This window comes from Chelonia mydas, chromosome 6 (genome assembly GCF_015237465.2).
Source record: "Chelonia mydas isolate rCheMyd1 chromosome 6, rCheMyd1.pri.v2, whole genome shotgun sequence".
NCBI lineage: Eukaryota > Metazoa > Chordata > Testudines > Cheloniidae > Chelonia > Chelonia mydas.
In genome coordinates, this window is record NC_051246.2 from 107599893 (window position 1) to 107620822 (window position 20930).

The window sequence follows — 20930 nt, forward strand, 5'->3', positions numbered from 1 at the left end:
AAAGTAAAGCAACATTTATCATGCTTTTATTTAAGACTCCAGTTAGACGTGGTGGTGCTAAAAATTTCTAGGGTACATCACTTTACAGACGGGCTCCATTCAGATTTATATAGAGATGTACAAATCAGGTGATTCAAAGAGGAACCTGTGGAGCACAGGAGCTATACGTAGGCCTGGGTTCTCTAATCAGCAGATATTTTTTCAATCTGAAAGATGTTTGTGTTTATACAGCATGTGGCACCAATCCTGACTGGCACCTCTGAGTACTACCTCAATGCAAATACATTTAATAATAAAATAATCATAATTAGTAATACATTTGCCTTTGTATGCTTATCAGAAAAACATGGGGTCATCATACATTTTCCTTTTTTATTCTTTTATTATTCAGATTGAAGAAAATCAACATGGCACAAATGGATTAAAAACTAGTTAACGGATAGGTTTCAAAATGTAATAGTAAATGGAAATTCATCAGGAGGGCATGTTTCGAATGAGGTTCTGAAGGGATTTGTTCTTGGTGCTATGCTGTTTAAAATTTTTATCAATAACCTGGAAAAAAACCACAAAATCATTATTGATAACGTTTGCAGCAGACAAAAGATTGGGGAAGTGGTAAATAATGAAGAGGACACGTCATTGATTTGGATTGGTTGGTAAACTGGACACAAGTAAACAATATGAGTTTTAACATGGTCAAATGTAAGGTCATCTAGAATGCTGGCCATACTTACAAGATGGGGGACTATCCTGGAAAGCAGTGACTCTGAAAAAGACTTGGGGGTCATGGTGGATAATCAGCTGAATACGAGCCCCCATTGCGACACAACGTCCAAAAGGGCTAATGTGATCCTTGAATGTATAAATAGGAATCTTGCATAGGAGAAGAGAGGTTATATGTCCTTTGTATATGACACTGGTCAAGTGCTGCTGGAATACTGTGTCCAGTGCTGCTGTCCACAATTCAAGAAGGGTGCTGAAAAAGTGGAGAGGGTTCAGAGAAGAAACACGAGAATGATTAAAAGATTGCAAAAATACCTTTGAGTGAGAGAACTCAAGGAGCTCAATCTATTTAGCTTATCAAAGAGAAGATTAAGGGGTAATTTGATCACAGTTTATGAATACCTATATGGAGAACAGAAATCTGATGAGGACTCTTCAATCTAGCAGAAAAAGGGTAAAACGAGCCAGTGGCTGGAAGGTGCAGCTAGACTAATTCGGACTAGAAATATGATGCAATTTGTAAGTATAATTAAACATTGGTTGATTCTCCATCACTGGAAATCTTCAAACCAAGAGTTATGTTTTTCTAAAAGATCTGCTTTACTTCAACCACAGCTATTGGACTTGAAGCAGTAATTAATTCAGGGAAGTCCAATGGCCTGTGTTATGCAGACTAGATGATCACAATGGTTCCTTCTGCCCATCAAATCTCAGATGCCCTGATACTTTTTTAAACAACTGTGCAGTCACATTCTTAAAAATCATGCAGCTAGCTAATTAAAAGAATGAGCTCTCCTAACCTGACCATCACAGCAATAAATAGTAATAATAAAACCATTGTTCATTAGTGTATAGAGAGAGAAAGATAAGAATAGACATAGCCAAATTCTACGTTTGTTGACGTCAGTGGAGTTCTTTGAGATAAATGAGGGTAGAATTTGGCTCAGTATCTTTATAGGGAAATAATAATAAGGAAATTGTTATTTCAGGAAGCTCTGATAGCATCAAGACCATTGAGAATAAGGACTGAATATGTGGTGACATCAACAGAGCCCTGAGATGTTTTTATTTACTTTGACTATAATTTGTCTTTCATGTGATTCCTATTGGCCTGATATGATGCTCATTGACATCAGTTGGGCTGGGTCAGGTACTGTGAGAATTTCCTATTTCATAGCCTGATCTTGATCCTGTAGGTCGCTGAGAGCTCTCAACTATCATTGACTTCCCCACCCTCATAGTCATCTACTCATAGGCCATTTGTCCTCTATCTGACTGAAGAGGACAATTTGTGGATTTTCTCTGGGTTCCTCAGTGATGGCCTGAACTTTGGCTAGAGCGAGAGAGTGAGATGAACTCTTTTTAGTCTTCCCAGAGTTCATCTGTTTTCACACCAAGAAATGAAGGATCAATTTGAGAAGTAATGTGTTTATATTACTTAATTCATGGATCCATTTTTCTTATTTCACATAGTCAAGACTTCCTATTTTTATTAAATTGTTTTTCAACAGAAATTTATGAATTTTTTTACTAAATGAATTTTCTCATGACATGTCTCTGCTTTCCATAGGCAATGTCGACTTTTCATTGAAAAACCAAAAATAGTTGTTTGAAAAATTTTGATGTTTGGTCTGTTGATGAAAAGCCAGAATTTTCCACAGGGGATTTTTTTGCCCCCAAACATTTCTAATTGAAGCACTAGTAATAATCTGTTTGCAACACTGTCTTATTGATACTATGTATATTGAAGCTTATAGCACCACTTACTAGTCAGTTGGATTATTTGCACAGTAAGGTACTGCTACTCATCATGAGTAAGATTTACATAGCCCACCAAACAGACACTTTCAACCAAAGACAAATATAAAATGTATTTACTCTATAACAATATGCAATTTGTAAATCTTGAATATAGCAAATAGTAGGCCCAATCCTTCAATGGGCTGAGTGCCGCCTTTGAGAGAATGTGAGATGGGGGAATTCAGCACCTCATAGGAGAGGCTCAGTACCTTGTCAGATTAGGTCTTTGCAAACAAGCATCTGCCAACTGCAAATAACAAAACCTCAAAGTATTCCTTCTCTTTATCTCTCTCCACCTTTTAAACCACTTTCAAATTGTGGGATCTGCAGCTCTGACTATGTGAGAGGCCTGGCTGACCACCATAGTCCTCAGAACCTAACTGTGAAATATATTTGTCCAGGTTTGTAGTTCGTTAGTGGTTCCAAGAAATGACATAATGAATAACAACATCATTCTAACTTCAGTTATGGGGAACATCGATAAGGGATAAGACTGCAACACTCAGTGGAAAGAGGTAATATATAGGGTCCTGCAGCTACCGTACCAGGATGATTTTTTCACATGGTACGGTGTGGGAGAAAAGGTCTATGCCCCATTAGATAGGCCCCATTTAAATCCTCCAGCTAGTGTCTAAGTAGGGCAGAGGGCTTGCACTGGCTTTCTTCACAAATGTGAATTTAACAAATTAACAAATGGGCCAGACTGCAAGCCCTTTACAGTTCACAATCAAGTCAATCATACTACATATCAGGTAAGCCTCTCACCAATCTGGTCCTTTATGAATAATTTGTAGGAGTTGATAATTTTTACATTCAAAATTCTTACTAAGGGCCAGCTTCACATACCTTTCCTCATGCTGAATTGTATCTTACTGCACCCACTGGAGTCAATGAAACATTGCTTTGAGTAAGATGCTACTCAGAACAAATAAGGGTACCAGAATCTGGCCTGCTGTGTTTTGAAAAAAGGTAGTTAAAAGACTACAGGGAGATCATGGCACACAGAGCCAGATTGTGGAACCTGTGCTCGCTTTGCTGAACACTATACTCACACACTACTACACCCAGCAACTTTTATGTTTTTGTGCAAGTGCTCACCAACATAAAAAGTTTGCACAATTGAATCCACATGGTAAGATTAAAAAAAATAAACAAACTAGTAAAAAGAGAACAAAAGGTCATGAGTGTATTTGGAGAGATTATAAAACAAATATAGATTATTAGGAAAAATGATTTAAAGAAACAGTACCTATTGATCATACAAAATTGGGAAGAAGCAGAAAATGCAGAGGATCACAGTACACAAAGTAAGTTTATGGGTGGATAAATGACTTATTGAACTCAGTGCAGAAAAACAATACAATGAGACATGCTGAAGAGAGAGACTATAGTCTAAAATGAAGCACAATGTATAATACAGAAGTAGTGTGTAATGATCATGAAATGAATATCTTTTTTTGAAATAAATGCAAAGCTGGTTCTTTGATTTATGAGCAGGCCATATAGATTGATCGATAGAGGACTACAGAGATTACAGTGACATTATCGGTACAATGCTTGGCCAGCTGTAAAGTATAAAGCACACAAAATCTTTAGATGAATGATATATGCAGTGAAAACAATACCTATCTCTTATATAGTGTTTTTAACAGATTAAGGGACTGATTCTGCAAGGTGCTGAGTTTTCTTAATACCTACTGGGTGGAAAAGGAGCAGAATGCACTTGGCATCTCACTAGAAGCTCTCAGGACCTCCCTAGTTCTGGTCATAAGGAAAACTGGGAAATCCCATCACAAATTGTGGGAAAAAAAATGGATGTCATGTTCAAAACAGTCGCTAATTCAAAAACAGGAAGTCATCATGGATTGAAGCTGAACAAGGGACAGAACAAATATTTAAGCATTTGGGATAGGCTTTCATAGGTATAAATGGGTGAATTTGAAATGCAGGGCAGACTACAGCACAAGCTGACAGTATTTCTCTCTCCTATATCTACCAGGAAAGACCTGGCTGGGACTTGTGAATTTCTTTGGGTCCCTAATATTTCCAGAGTTCCTAATCAGGGTCCATTGTGGGTAGAGCTGGTGAATTTTTTTGGATGAATGGTTTATATGACAAAAAATGTACTTTTGGTCAGCCCAGAACTATTCGCAAAATTTGACACATCTGCTGAATATTTTTGGCCCCAAAAAATTGGTAGTGGCGGGAGGAGGAAGACACAAGTTCAAATCTCTGCTCCAAAGGAGGCACAAAGGGGACTGAATCCGGGTCTCCCACATCCTGGCGAGTACGCTAATCGCGCGTTTATAAGTTATAAAGGCAAGTGTCATCCTCCTCCTCTGACTGTTTTGTGAATCCAGCCCTTTAAAAATGCCTAGAAACAAATGGTTTTGGTTTGACCCAAACCAGACTTTTTTCAGTTCGCCAACAATTCCAAAAAATTTCAGATCTGGTTCAATCCAAACTGGTTTTTTTTAAAGTTTTTCAGAACTGTCAGCTACCCAAAAAACTCAGTTATATGTCTTGCTCTAATTGTGAGGTTACTATTGAGTCATGTGGTTGGTTTGGCTGCCTTTCTGTTCAGAACACTGTCTCCTTCTGATTCTTTGTCTCTCTTAAGAAGTTTTCATACTGTCTTTCAGAGGGTAAGCCTCTGCAGAAATCTGACATAGGATCCATGTGTCAGGCTATTACATGCTGTCTAATAATAGTACAGTATTTATCTTCTCTGTAAATCTACACCTAGGCTTTAAGGATCACTGACATCCCAGTATGCACTGTTGGTTGCTTTTACTTTCCAAGGATTTTATGTGTGTTGTGGCTTAGAAATGCACAATCTCATTGCTGGTTCAAGTGGAAAATATAACTTGAATATCGTTATGTTTCTTGCTTACTTTAATATACTGACTCTCAGATCTTGATAGCATTACAAGTACAGTAAAACCCTTACTACCATACCAAGCATGTCTGTAGACTATATCCAGTCTGAAATAACAACCAGCAAAGATCTGCACATCCACTATATGATTATATTTGAGTGTATATGGCCACAATAGCCATGTATCTTTAGTACAGTATACATGTATACATACACCCACATACGGTCCTTTTCTTTGAGCTATGGAACAAGGGCGCTGCAGGTTTTATAAATCTTCTATGTCCTCATGAGCTCCAAAATGACATGATAAATTCACTCAGTCGTCAGTTGACCTAAAGGGGGACGGGGTTCATGGCATCTGATTGGGGACCTGGTACTTGCAGAAGTTTAGCTTGATGCCTCCTCATGTTTCTTTGCATCTAGCCAATCTGGAAACATTTCTGAAGAGAATCCCAAGCAGCTCTTTTTAACCAGAGGCAGGTCACTACTTTATGTGTGCTATATGTGTGCTTGAAGGCTTGTGAGAAAGTCTGGGAGAAACAGTGCCAGGGAAGCTACCTCTTCAAAAATGTACTAATTTGTCATATATTAGATACAGCACCTTGTAGGGACATAGCCTGAGACTGGAGCACAGGCTGAGTAGCTTGGCTACATGCACAGGATATACATGGGGAAAAAGAACACTCTCCCATGGTCTCCTTTGAACTAGTCCTCTTGGCCAATGAGTTCCCATCTGCAAGAGAGGATGGCTGGTGAGTGCTCCTTTGCCAATCTGATTAGAACAAGCAGGTGAACCTGAGGACTTTGACAAAGAGATGTCCAATTGGACATATAACGAGCAAGGTCCAGGGTTTGTAATTCTTTTAGTAGAAAGTCTTTCAGTGAATCAGACCAGAGCATTAATTTCTATTAAAACTAATTGTCGACAAGACTTGTAGAGTAAAATAATATTATTTTAACATTTTTGGCTCTAACACTTTAAATATAAAGATTCTTTCTTGGAAAAGTGATTAGAATATTAAAACGCTATAAAAGTAGGCATTAGCTGATGATCCTGTCATTATGTTGAGTACCCATGGATTCACCTCAGTACATCTAGTGATTTCACAAAGGCCATTATTTCATGGCTACATCCCCTTCTTCAGAGCTTATTACTTTAAATAAAACATGTTAATGGTTTCTGAGAAGTTCATGATGAGAAATGGAGGATTTCGAACTGAAAGAAGCGCACTCTCCAAATTTCAAAGCTTGCATTAAACTTTCCAGCAAATGCCTGAAATTCTCAGTGGAACAATAATATATCAATGTGAATTCAGCTTCGCTTTATACTGAGGTGCCATTTAGGTACACTTTATTTTTATTTATTAAATTATGCAGCACTCCCTGGTGTGCAAGGGATGAACTAATGACTATGCACTATGCTTTCACATTCGGGAGTAAATGGGTGACATTGTACGGCCCACGATAGACCAGAGGTCAGATTAGTTGATCTAATGGTCCATTCAGGCCTTAAAAATCTATGAATGAATAGAGTACTTTGCTTCCAAACAATGGCAACTGGCTATAAGGAGATGGGCACTTTAGAAGCTGACGTGGATACACAGACAGGCAGATGCAATGACATTCCCATTCAAAGCAAAACCAGGCAAAAGTCACATGGCTTAGAGTTCCATTGCAAAACCAGTTCTTCAGCAGTCTGCAGGCTCCTTTCCACCCCACAGATGTTCCCTTCCCACTCTTGGACCCCTCTAGGCAACAGACCCTGGGATTCCCCACACTCAAGCCTCTGACCCTCCAGCAGACTCAAACCCTTCTCAGGAAGCTCTCCTTTCCCTGCTCTTCCTTCTAAAAGGTTTCAGGAGCAACCTGGCTGATTCTCTTCTGGCTTTTTGAGTATGACTGGCTGCTTAACGGCTCCACCTAGAGCATCTGAGGGGGTGTCAGCAAATCCAAGGTTCTTCCTGGGAGTGAGCTACCAGTCATTGGGCAGCAGGCTGAAATTTAGCAGACAAAAGAACATAAGAGCGGCCACACTGTGTCAGACCAATGTAGCCCGTATCCTGTCTTCCGACAGCGGCCAATGCCAGGTGCCCCAGAGGCAATGAACAGAACAGGGAATCATCAAGTGATCCATCCCCTGTCACCCATTCCCCACTTCTGGCAAACAGAGGGTGGGGACACCATACCAGCATAGGAGAGTAGCAAATAATGAAGAGGACATGTCACTGATACAAAGCGATTTGCAATAGTTGGTGAGTTGGGCAAAAGCAAGCAATATGTGTTTTCATGTGGCTAAATGTAAATGTATACATATAAGAACAAAAAAGCCACTGCAATCCTTAGATGCATAAACAGGGGAATCTCAAGTAGGCATAGAGAGGTTATTTTACCTCTGTATTTGGCACTAGTGTGACTGGTGGTGGAATACTGTGTCCAGTTTGGGGGCCCACAATTCAAGAAGCATGCTGATAAATTGCAGAAAGAGCAGAGAAAAGCTAGAAGAACAATTAAAGGATGAGAAAACAAGCCTTATAGTGCGAGACTCCAGGAATGCAATCTATTTAGCTTAACAAAAAGGTTCAGGGGTGACTTGATTACAGTCTGTCAGTATCTACATGGGGAGCAAATATTTAAAAATGGTCTCTTCAGTCTAGCAGAGAAAGGTATAACCCAATCCAATGGCTGGAAGTTAAAGCTAGACAAATTCAGACTGGAAATAATGTGTAAATTTTTGACAGTGAGAGTAATTAACAATTGGATCAGGGTGGAGTATCTATCACTGACAATTTTTAAATCAAGATTGGATGTTTTTTTCTAAAAGATCTGCTTTGGGAATTCTTTTGGGGGAAGTTCTATGGCCTGAGCTGTACAGGAGGTCAGACTAGATGATCACAATGGTTTCTTCTGGCTTTGGAGCCCAGGGATCTATGAACACTGTGGGGCCTGCAGCAGCCCACTTTCACTATAACAATTGGAAGCTGGAGATGGAGCATGAGGAGTGGCTGGGTCTAGGCCCTGTCTGTGGAATCAGAACAAGAGGAACCAGCCAGCAGAGTGCCTCTGTAGAGGCCAAGAGTGAGGAGAGCAACCGTCAGCTAAAACTCTTTGGAGGCTAGGGGGAAGAACAGCAAACCTCCCCTTCTCTCCAGGAGGCAGTGATAGTGGGATGGAGCCTGTTGGTGATAAGTCATAGCAAACCATATTGTTAGTTAGGAATCCAGGGAGTTCTGATGGCACACACTTTATATTTTGTTCCTGGTTTTGTTTAGCTGTTTCAATGCAATAAACAGATTGATCACAAGTTCTGCAAATTCTTTTATTAAAGTAAGTGTTATATCCCAGTCTACAGTAATTCTAAGTAAGTGCTGAATTACCACACTACTCACTGGGGCTTTGGAGGTATTTTCTGAAGGAGACATTAGCATATGATAGGGATGGCCAAACTGTGGCTTGCAAGTCACATGAGGCTCTTTTACAGTTAAAGTGCGGCTCATGGAGCCCCACCCGATTCTCCACCTTCCAGACCTGGGGGGGTGAGCTTGGGACCTCTGCCTTGCAGTGGGGTGGTGGGGTAGTGGCTTCTGCCCAGCGGTGAGGATGGTCTCAGGGCTTCAGTCCTGCGATGTGTGCCTGGTGGGATTTGGAACTTCAGCAGGAGTGGAGCTGAAGCCTTGAGCCCTGGCAGGCGTCTCTCATGGAGCTGAAGCCCCAAGCTCCAGCAGGCATACCCTGACTCTTGAAATTCTGAAGATAGTTGTATGCAGCTGAGAGGGTCAGTAAGTTTGGCCACCCCAGCATATGATATGTAGTGTAGCAGACAAATAAGCCACATGTTGAGGGTGGCTGGAGCACACAACCAAGCTGACAATGTGCTAGACTGCATGAAAACTGCAGCATGGTCATAAGTGTCAGGATTGCTTCTGCTGCAAATGCAAAATCTGTATGAAGAAACACTTGGTGACCCAGAAGAACATGTCAACAGAATGTCCCATTAGAATATTGAAAAGTGATTATGGTTCAATAGCAAAAGAGGTAATTAGTGGAATTCATTATGCATCAGGACAAAATACTTTAATAGTCAGGAAATGATGTTTCACACACCTGAGCAGCTACACTTGTTTGCCATGCTTCTGAATCACTGGCTCTCTGTCTGAATAAGACAGATGAGCTGAGTAGTAGCATTTCTTCATAAGCAATGAAATACATTTGCAGATAAGTGCCTACAACATTTTTGGGGCACATTATTTCCATGAACAAATCTGCCTGCTTCGCCTTGCATTAATGATGGATATAGACAAATCCAGATATGCAGACAAATACAGCAGCAGTACTAACTAAACTATCTTACAGCAACCCTCTCTAAATATTGTCCCTCAAGCAAACCCCTGTTGCAAATGCCCCCAATAAGAAGGTTAGTGTTTTTCGTGTGCTCTCAAATTAGCACGTTTGAGTTATTTTGGACCAGGGTGGGAGCAAGTTCCAAACTTCAGTGGCATTTGCTGAGAACACCCTGCCACAACTCCCTCTCTTATGTTGAGGACTCTCCAGGTTGCGTGCCTCCACTGATCTCAGCTGCTGCAGTATGGTGCAGGGAGGGAGGCAGTCTCTCAAGTAAGTATGTTCCAAACCAGTTGGAGTTTCATAGGTCAAAGCCAACACATTAGACTCCACCTACAATAACACAACAGCAGGTCACACAACAGTGGGTGTAATATGCTAGGAGGAGACATACCCCATAATAAATGAGCTCCTGCATTCTGCACCTGTTTAAGCATCCAAATAGATCTAAACTGTAAAGTGGAGTACATTGCATTAATCTCATCTGGAGGTGACAACGGCATGATGAGGTCTGCATCCAGAAGATGAAGTTGCAACCTCCCGACCAGATGTAAATGAAAAATAGCCAACCTGGCTACTGATGATGAAAGCATCATATAATCATAGAAATATAGGGCTGGAAAGGATCTTGAGAGATCGTCAGGTCCAGCCTCCATGCACTGAGGCAGGACCCAGTGAACTTAGACCATCCCTGACAGGTGTTTGTCCAACCTGTTCTTAAAAACCTCCAATGATAAGGATTCCACAACCTCCCTTGGAAGCCTATTCCAGAGCTTAACTACCTTTATAGTTAGAAAGTTTTTCCTAATAACTAACCTAATTTTCCCTTGTTGCAAATTAAGTCCATTACTTCTTTTCCTACCTTCAGTGAACATGGAGAACAATTGATCACAGTCCTGTTTATAACAGCTCTTTCCATATTTGAAGGCTGTTAATCAGGTTCCCGCTCCATTTTCTTTGCTCAAGACTAAATATATCCAGTGTTTTTATTGTTCCAATTTATTCACATCTTTCCTAAAATGTGGTGCCCATTATTGGACACAGTACTCCAGCTGAGGCCTCTGAGTAAAGTAGGACATTAATTCCTGTGTCTTACATGCAGCATTACTGTTAATACACCCCAGGATGATATTAGTCTTTTTCACCACTGCATCACATTGCTGATTTATATTCAGTTTGTGCTCCTCTATAACCCCCAAGTTGTTTTTAGCAGTATTGCCACCTAGCCAGATCTTCCCATTTTGTAATTGTGCATTTCATTTTTTCCTTCCTAAGTATAGTACAGTGCACGTGTCATTATTGAATTTCATCTTGTCGATTTCAGATCAATTCTTTAATATGTCAAGGTAGTTTTGAATTCTAATCCTGTCCTCCAAAGTGCTTGCAACCCCTCCCAGCTTGGTGTCATCAACAGATTCCATAAGCATACTCTCCACTTCATTATTCAAGTCACTAATGAAAATATTGAATAGGACCAGACCCAGGACTGACCCCTGTAGAATTCCTGTAGATGTGGCCTCCCAGTTTGACAACAAACCATTGATAACTACTCTATGAGTCCAATCTTTCATCCAGTTGTGCACTCACCTTACAGTAAATTAATCTAGACCACATTTCCCTAATTTGTTTATCAGAATGTCATGTGGGATTATATCAAAAGCCTTACTGAAATCAAGATATATCATGTTCACGACTGCCCTCCCCCCCTCCCCATTCACTAGGTCAATAACGCTGACAAAGAAGGAAATTGGGTTGGTTTGGCATGAGTTGTTCTTGAAAAATCCATGTTGACTATTACTTATAACCCCATTATCCTCTTGGTACTTACAAACTGATGGATAATAATTTGTTCCACTATCTTTCCAGGTATTGAAATTAGGCTGATTGGTCTATAATTCCCCTGGTTCTCTTTGTTCCCCTTTTAAAATACAAGTACTATGTTTGCCCTTCCCTAGTCTTCTCACTCATGCTCCTTGAGTTCTCAAAGATAACTACTAAAGGTTCCAAAATTGTGCCAACTATTTCCTTAAGTAACATAGAGTGAATTTCATTAGACCCTGCCGACATGAATACCTCCAACTTATCTAAATATTCTTTAACCTGTTCTTTCCCTATTTTGGCTTGTGTTCCTTCCCCACTTTTTGTAAATATTGATTGTGCGGAGCATCTAGTCACTTTTAAACTTTTTAGTTTAGCAAAATAGGCATTAAACACTTCAGCCTTTGTGATGTCATCAGTTATTAGCTCTCCTTCCTCACAAAGTAGAGGACCTTTTTTCCTTCTCCTAATGTATTTAAAGAACCTCTTCTTATTGCCTTTTATATGTCTTGCTAGGTGTAACTCATTTTGTGCCCGAGCCTTTCTGATTTTGTCCCTATATGCATTGCTATTCTTTTGTACTCCCGCTTAGCAATTCATCCATGTTTCCACTTTTTGTAGGATTCCTTTTTTTTAACTTTCAGGTCATTAAACAGATCCTGATGGAGCCATATTGGACTTCTTCCTATCTTTCTGATATTTAGCAATGCAGCGATAATTGGAAATCTAAACAGACTCCCAAGTTGTGAATATGAGTAACATGTGGTGGACATATGCCTTCAATCACAAAGACAGATATAATCTCACTATATATCCTGGGAACTTTTCCCCACATTCCAGCATCATCTGGTTTCCCTGCAGTTTAGGTAGAACTGAATGTGCAGCAGATTGGCAGCTCAGGACCAAAATCTACATATATATCAGGACCAGATTCTGCTACCCTTATGCTACAGATAGTCCCACTGAAGTCAATGGGACTACTCATGGATTAAGGTGCTACGCAACACAGGTAAGAATATCAGTAGCTGGGCCTATCTGAATGAACACAATTAAATACAATAAACTATTGTTTTTGCTGCAATTTCTTACACAGTTGCTATACTCATCCATGTCAGTACAATTATTTGGCTAGATCATAAACAGGCAAAAAATGGGACACATATTAATAACACATGCATCAGACAACTGTTGAGCTCAACAGTTGCCTTATGCACACCTGCTCACATACGTTCCAGACACTCTATAGGCATTTGAGAGATGTATATTTGTGGGCTTTTCACTTCTGTTTTTTCACAAAATACAATTAACAGCAGGATGGCGGTTCAGATATCAACAAGATGAGCACTCAACTGAAGATGCCCCTGACCCACTCCCCACAGTTCACAGCTGACAGCAGTATCCTAGTAGCTGATACTTCGATACAGAACCCTGTTTCTGAAGGGTACATGGCAGGATGGTAATAATGATCACTACCTCCATTATCCCAAATTACCATAAGCCAATATGATAACAACTAAGATATCAAGTAGTTGCTGAACCGATTAGAGGGGATGCCATTTTAGATTTGGTTTTGGTGAGTAGTGAGGACCTCACAGAAGAAATGGTTGTAGGGGATAATCTTGGTTCAAGTGATCATGAGCTAATTCAGTTCAAACTGAACGGAAGGATTAACAAAAATAAATCTGCAACTAGGGTTTTTGATTTCAAAAGGGCTGACTTTCAAAAATTAAGGAAATTAGTTAGGGAAGTGGATTGGACTGAAGAACTTATGGATCTAAAGGTAGAGGAGGCCTGGGATTATTTTAAATCAAAGCTGCAGAAGCTATCGGAAGCCTGCATCCCAAGAAAGGGGAAAAAATTCATAGGCAGGAGTTGTAGACCAAGCTGGATGAGCAAGCATCTCAGAGAGGTGGTTAAGAAAAAGCAGAAAGCATACAGGGAGTGAAAGATGGGCAGGATCAGCAAGGAAAGCTACCTTATTGAGGTCAGAACATGTAGGGATAAAGTGAGACAGGCTAAAAGTCAAGTAGAGTTGCACCTTGCAAAGGGAATTAAAACCAATAGTAAAAGGTTCTGTCTTATAAATAAGAAGAAAACAAAGAAAGAAGAAGTGGGACTGCTAAACACTAAGGATGGAGTGGAGGTCAAGGATAATCTAGGCATGGCCCAATATCTAAACAAATACTTTGCCTCAGTCTTTAATAAGGCTAAAGAGGATCTTAGGGATAATGATAGCATGACAAATGGGAATGAGGATATGGAGGTAGATATTACCATATCTGAGGTAGAAGCGAAACTCAAACAGCTTAATGGGACTAAATCGGGGGGCCCAGATAATCTTCTTCCAAGAATATTAAAGAAATTGGCACATGAAATTGCAAGCCCATAAGCAAGAATTTTTAATGAATCTGTAAACTCAGGGGTTGTACCATATGATTGGAGAATTGCTAACATAGTTCCTATTTTTAAGAAAGGGAAAAAAGGTTATCCGGGTAACTATAGGCCTATTAGTTTGACATCTGTAGTATGCAAGGTCTTGGAAAAAATTTTGAAGGAGAAAGTAGTTAAGGACATTGAAGTCAATGGTAAATGGGACAAAATACAACATGGTTTTACAAAAGGTAGATCATGCCAAACCAACCTGATCTTCTTTGAGAAAGTGACAGATTTTTTAGACAAAGGAAACGCAGTGGATCTAATTTACCTAGATTTCAGTAAGGCATTTGATACCGTGCCACATGGGGAATTATTAGTTAAATTGGAAAAGATGGGGATCAATATGAAAATTGAAAGGTGGATAAGGAATTGGTTAACAGGGAGACTACAACGGGTCCTACTGAAAGGTGAACTGTCAGGCTGGAGGGAGGTTACCAGTGGAGTTCCTCAAGGATCGGTTTTGGGACCAATCTTATTTAATCTTTTTATTACTGACCTCGGCACAAAAAGTGGGAGTGTGCTAATAAAGTTTGCAGATGATACAAAGCTGGGAGGTATTGCCAATTTAGAGAATGACAGGGATATCATACAGGAGGATCTGGATGACCTTGTAGACTGGAGTAATAGGATGAAATTTAATAGTGAGAAGTGTAAGGTCAAGCATTTAGGGATTAATAACAAGAATTTTAGTTATAAGCTGGGGATGCATCAATTAGAAGTAACGGAGGAGGAGAAGGACCTTGGAGTATTGGTTGATCATAGGATGACTATGAGCCGCCAATGTGATATGGCTGTGAAAAAAGCTAACACGGTCTTGGGATGCATCAGGAGAGGTATCCCAGTAGGGATAAGGAGGTTTTAGTACCGTTATACAAGGCACTGGTGAGACCTCACCTGGAATACTGTGTGCAGTTCTGGTCTCCCATGTTTAAGAAGGATGAATTCAAAGTGGAACAGGTACAGAGAAGGGCTACTAGGATGATCCGAGGAATGGAAAACTTGTCTTATGAAAGGAGACTCAAGGAGCTTGGCTTGTTTAGCCTAACTAAAAGAAGGTTGAGGGGAGATATGATTGCTCTCTATAAATATATCAGAGGGATAAATACCGGAGAGGGAGAGGAATTATTTAAGCTCAGTACCAATGTGGACACAAGAACAAATGGATATAAACTGGCCACCAGGAAGTTTAGATTTGAAATTAGACGAAGGTTTCTAACCATCAGAAGAGTGAAGTTTTGAAATAGCCTTCCAAGGGAAGCAGTAAGGGCAAAAGATCTATCTGGCTTTAAGATTAAATGTTATAAGTTTATGGAGGAGATGGTATGATGGGATAAGATGGTTTTGGTAATTAACTATTCATGGTAAATAGGCTCAATGGCCTGTGATGGGATATTAGATGGGGTGGGATCTGAGTTACCCAGGAAAGAATTTTCTGTAGTATCTGGCTGGTGAATCTTGCCCATATGCTCAGGGTTTAGCTGATCGCCATATTTGGGGTCGGGAAGGAATTTTCCTCCAGGGCAGATTGGAAGAGGTCCTGGAGGTTTTTCACCTTCCTTTGTAGCATGGGGCATGGGTCACTTGCTGGAGGATTCTCTGCTCCTTGAAGTCTTTAAACCACGATTTGAGGACTTCAATAGCTCAGACATAGGTGAGAGGTTTTTCGCAGGAGTGGGTGGGTGAAATTCTGTGGCCTGCGTTGTGCAGCAGGTCAGACTAGATGATCATAATGGTCCCTTTTGACCTTAGTATCTATGAATCTATATCCTTGTAACAATACTGTTCACGTATTAATGAGTTTACTCTGCCTGGTTCACACCACACATTAAGAGAGGCCTGGGCTATAGACCTGAGCAAAGGAAATGGGGCCAGGAACTCCTGAGGTCTAATTCTGGACCTACCACTGACCCTGTGTGTGGCTTTATATTAATCCCTCTACCGCAACAGGGCAAGTTCATAAGGGTGTTAGAATTAATTAGTTAAGATTTGCATGGAGTTTTGAAGATGAAAAGATGGCTCTCATGAGCATTATCCAATATGAGCATATCTAATGAGACACAAGCCCACACTGCCGGATATGTGGTTCAGTGACTGCATGGAAGCACAGAACATGAGGTGACATTTTGTAGGGTGTGAAGGGGAGCAATTGGGGTTCCATGGAGGCCAGAGAGAAGGAAGTGGCACTTATCAAGATGGGAGAGGATGAGGAACTTTAGCAAGAGTTTGTGCTGAAACAAAAATATACTGTTGGAAGCAGTGGCAGGATTTTGACAGGATCTGGGTGCTATGGGGCAAAAAGGAGTGAGGGAGGGGTTGAATATGACACCCAGGATACAGCTATTGTCAACAGTGATGAGAGGAGAAGAGGTGATTTCAGAGGATGAACAAGAAGTTTTGATTTAGCCATGTGAAATTAATCAGTTAAATTCTGTTTATGTTTAGGAAGGAACAGAGCCATTAACCAAGAGGTCCACAAGACGCTGAAGCGTTCCTGGTGTACCACTTGAGCAGCCTTTGTTGTATTAATTTAAATGGAATATATGGGCCCAAAGAATAAAAAGGTGTTAACATGACCCCGAATCCATCCAACATTAAACAAGGTTTGTTACACAGAGATTTCAGCCTGCTTAGTACCATGGTGCACACACCATTATTTTTAACCTTTTATTAAAAATATCGAAAAAGAAAAACAGTTAAAGCATTTGAAAGGTAAAGTCTGCTAAAAGGCTTTTATTTTAACGCCATTCCTTTCCCCCCATTCCCTTTAGCTGGAGAGAGTTTTTAGAAGGAACCTCCCCCCACCGCTTGTTTAACAGTTTACAGGCAGTAATAACCGTTATTTTGGGGGAAAAGAGAAGAAGTTAGTTGAGCTGGCCAGTTGATAAGCTGCTGTTATTTCTGTGTTGTTAAAATTTAGTACTATTTCTTGGGGAAAAAAACACCACCACCAAAACAAGAGAAACACACACAATAGAGCAGAGAAAAGAACAGCAAAGTTAGAAAATGCAGCTTCTATGTCTGGCGTTGACTTTTACCTCCAAGACTAGCAAACTTGTACCAGCATCGGGCTGTTTAGGGCATTGGATATAGCTGCCTCTTTCTTGTCACAGGCTTACAGCAGTGTTGGCCAACTAATCCAGACTCTTATTAGACAGAAGGCAATATGAGAAATTAAGAAAAGAGAAGAAATAAGGTAGGGAAGGAAAAGAGCACATGGGGGAGAAGGGAGACACAGGCTCACATCCCAGGTGGTATTCTGGAGTTAGCTGGAGCCAGTGGCACTGTCATCTGGGTCCCTTCCTCTGGCCCTGTTGGATCAGGATATTTTTTAGGATTAGGATAGAGAAGGTCGGGGTCCCAGGACGTGGTGGAGGTGACAGCCATGATGATAAAACTTGCTGCAGTGGTTGTTGGCAGACAGCTTTTTTTGCCAATTTTTTCCCCAAAGTTGTTTTTATTTCTAAGAATCCCAGCGGGGAGAGTTGGGTGTAATAGTTTATTCTTTTATTCTTTTGTTTACCAATTTGCTCTACTTTTTGACACAGCAATTTTGGTTCATGGAAATTTGGTTTTGCATAGTTTATGTTTACCAGGCATGTTTTTAGCACAGTTTATGAATTATATTAGTAGGCCTTTATCTTTGGACTAATTTACTATCTTTGGTTTTGTTTTTTTAACATTAAAAAAACAATTTTACATAACAGGTTATTATGACAATTTATGAACTTTTACTTACTTTTTACCACGGAGCTTACACTTCAGGTAAATTTGTAGGCCCAATTATTATAACACGTCTCAGGACTACTAGGTTAAGAATGAGATGGGAGAGGAGAAAGTGTTAGAAAAACTCATTGAATTGATCTTGTTCTGTGTGAGGGGGGGGCATAAATCGGTTCCTGTTCTGATTTCCTGCTGAAGGAACCTTGAACCAAGGACATGCACAGAACACAGATACACAAGGGAAAAACTGCTGCACAAACTCTGATCATGGGTAGGAGGAGCAGAGCATCTCTTCTCACAGTTAGGTCCATTATACCCAGACTTGGCATTTGAAACATTACCCTGCTTGTGCACACAGGAATACAGGAAATGGCAAGATTTCAGGCTTAGAATAATAAAAATCACAAATGGAAAAGATCTATTGGAGTAATTTATTCGTCCACCTGTCAATGCAGGATTGTTTCCTATAGTACATTCTTGAGTGCTTCAGTGCTCATTCTAGCTTTAAATCAGTCAGATAATGGGGGGACTTCCAAGCCTTTCCTTGTAAGGCTTTTCCACGGTCTCATTGACTTCACTGTAGAGGCATTTTTCCTGGTATTCATCCAAATGTTCTTTTGCTTAATTTCTACCCATTATTCTTGATTATACTCACCTTCCTTCTTCCTTCTTCTTTGTGTTTTCACCCTTCAGATTCTGGTGGAAGGGGTGCTATTTTTTTCATCTTGATTTGCCTTGAAGACCTTTTAGAAATGTACTAGTGAACGCCACACTACAACCTGTATTACTAAGTATACATGCAGACACTCTGTCCTTGAACAAAACTTTATCACACATTTATATGTCCAAAAGTTTCTGTTCCAAAGGGGAGTGTGTTTGGAGGTAAGCGTGTTTGGTTACCAGTAAGAAACAGTGCCAGATCTGTGCTCTGGTTTCAAGGACAGTCACACATTACTGAAAAGGGTTAACTTTAAGACTTTTGCAATACTGCTTAGTCCACACTTAAACATGCAACGTCCTGGTGTATGGAAGCCACATCAATAGACTCAACTCCTGCTACATCTGGACCCAGAAACGGTATCTCATGAATCCACAGATACTAGAAACTGTACGAAACATTCTCTGATTAGGTAAGATGAGAACAGAAGTTTCACTTTAGTCAGAAATGCAAACCAGTTCTCAAAATTCAAACCCTCCACTTAAGTTCCTGCTGGGACTTCACAGAGTACTTGCTTTCTTTCATGCTAGATTTGTTTCAATGACCTTATTATAGAAGCTGGGTTTTATATCTCAATGCCCATTACCATATTTTTTTTATTTGTCACAATGAAAACATTTCATTAAAGCTGTTATTGAATAGCTGAGTGTGAATCTTGGGAGTGAATAAAATTCATTTATTGAATCAGCCACAGCTGAAACGACAAAAGCATGGTAGAGCAGCAGAACTATAAAACGCTTGATGTGCTTGGATGTGGGAAAATGTTACACGATGCAGCTTCAGTTCCCTTCCAAAATCAACCAATAAATGAAGGGCTCAGTTGTCCAATTTAGGAACATCAGGAGCGGTGTGGTGCCTCGGGGAAGAATTCTGCCTTGTGGATACAGAGGTAAGAAGCCCACTGGTTGTAGCTTGCTGCCCCCACTGTGTCAGTCCTGCTCCACTGGTTAGGTGGCAGGGCCTTCAACCACCTCCTCCTTGCTCCCTTTTGTCTCAGGGATGGGGAGCAGGAAGGTAGCAGGCTCTATTGTCCCCTGAGCACAAGGAATGCAATGGTGGGCACTCACACAGGCCATGCAAGGTTCCCTGTGCTTTTCACCCCTCTCAAAACCCACATAAGTTCCAGGTACAATCTGCCCCTAATCAATTAAATGAATTTAATAAAATCATTTTGATACTTTGCTTTAACTTAGCTGGAATTTAGTTCTTCTTTCCTCTCTTTAAATTGTCTTAGACAGATCTACAGTAGATTCAGATATTTCATCTTGGGCCTTCTCTAGTATATACATTGGATAAGGGAGCAATTATGTCATGTACTAAGGACAGATTCTGCTCCTTGTTACACCAGTGAAAATCCAGAGTAAGCAACTCCACTTACTTCAGTGAAGCTATTCCAGATTTATATTGGTGTAGCAAACAGCAAAGTTTGGCTGTGTCTGACTCCACAGATATATATGCTGTTTAAATATTGAGTCTATTGTTGATTAAATATGCACACAAATGCAACAAGCCATCAGTCAAAGAAATCACATTTTCTCTGCTGCCAGGGTATAAACAAAAATCATGAAAAGAAAATGCATTCCCCAGATATATTGAATAATACAACTTCAGTAGAAAGCATTGCTTTACATTATTTTAATATGATTAGTGCCTGTGAAAGGCATCAGATTTACTGATTGGAAACTGGTGTCCTCTGTTTATCCAGAAAACAAGTACAAAAGCCATCTTTCCCTGCACTGCTCTATGGATATGCCTTGAGTCTGAGGATGAAAGTGTATTCCAGCCTCCATCTCCATTCACTCATTGATGATTCTGTTGAATTTACCAACAAGAATCCCAGTTGTTTGGGATGTTTATTAGGAACAAGACTAAATCCACCATTTCACATGAACTACCCAGAAGTAATGACTTTCAGTTACTACCAAGCTGTACCAGGTTTAAACTGATGAACTAGAGGCAAAAGGCTTTGCAAGTATTATGAAAAAAGATGTGTTGGTAGTGAAATATTAAGCTGCTACCTATGAGACAAAAAGAGAGAATTTCTTATTGATGGCAATAAGTTAATCTACTGTCTGCTTCTATACTTCCAGCCTGGAAGAGAGAAAGAGAATTCTTACCACTTTTTACAACTGTCTAATCACAGATGAATGCAGTAACTAGCCTCATCTCCTTCCTTTAACCGGTGATAAGGAATCTTTGTATTACTTATGCATAGTCAGCATCTTAAAAAAATTTGGTCTCATGGACATAGATTCTCTCGACAATCTACCTGAAAAAGATCCATTCGGAAGCAGTGGGATGGATAGTTCGTAAAGTATTTCAGCAATCCCAGACAACACTTAAACCCACCGCATTTAGCCTTACCTGAGTGATAACAGTGAGTTCCGTTCCTGTTCTGTGCCACTGACTCACGATGTGGCCCTAGGCAACTAACTAACAGCCTGGTTTTCCAAAGTGCTGAGCAGCCACAGCTGCCGTTGACTTTGGCTGGGCTTGCTG

At 40.2% G+C, this 20930-nt stretch overlaps 1 long non-coding RNA gene across 1 annotated transcript; it reads right to left on the minus strand.

The window, feature by feature from the left end:
* Positions 1–400: 400 nt before the first annotated feature.
* On the minus strand, positions 401–20930 carry LOC119566223. The gene is made up of 3 exons (XR_005225304.2): positions 20796–20930; positions 735–976; positions 401–552 (listed from the first exon to the last, which is right to left on the minus strand). It is a non-coding gene; the product is annotated as an uncharacterized LOC119566223 (long non-coding RNA).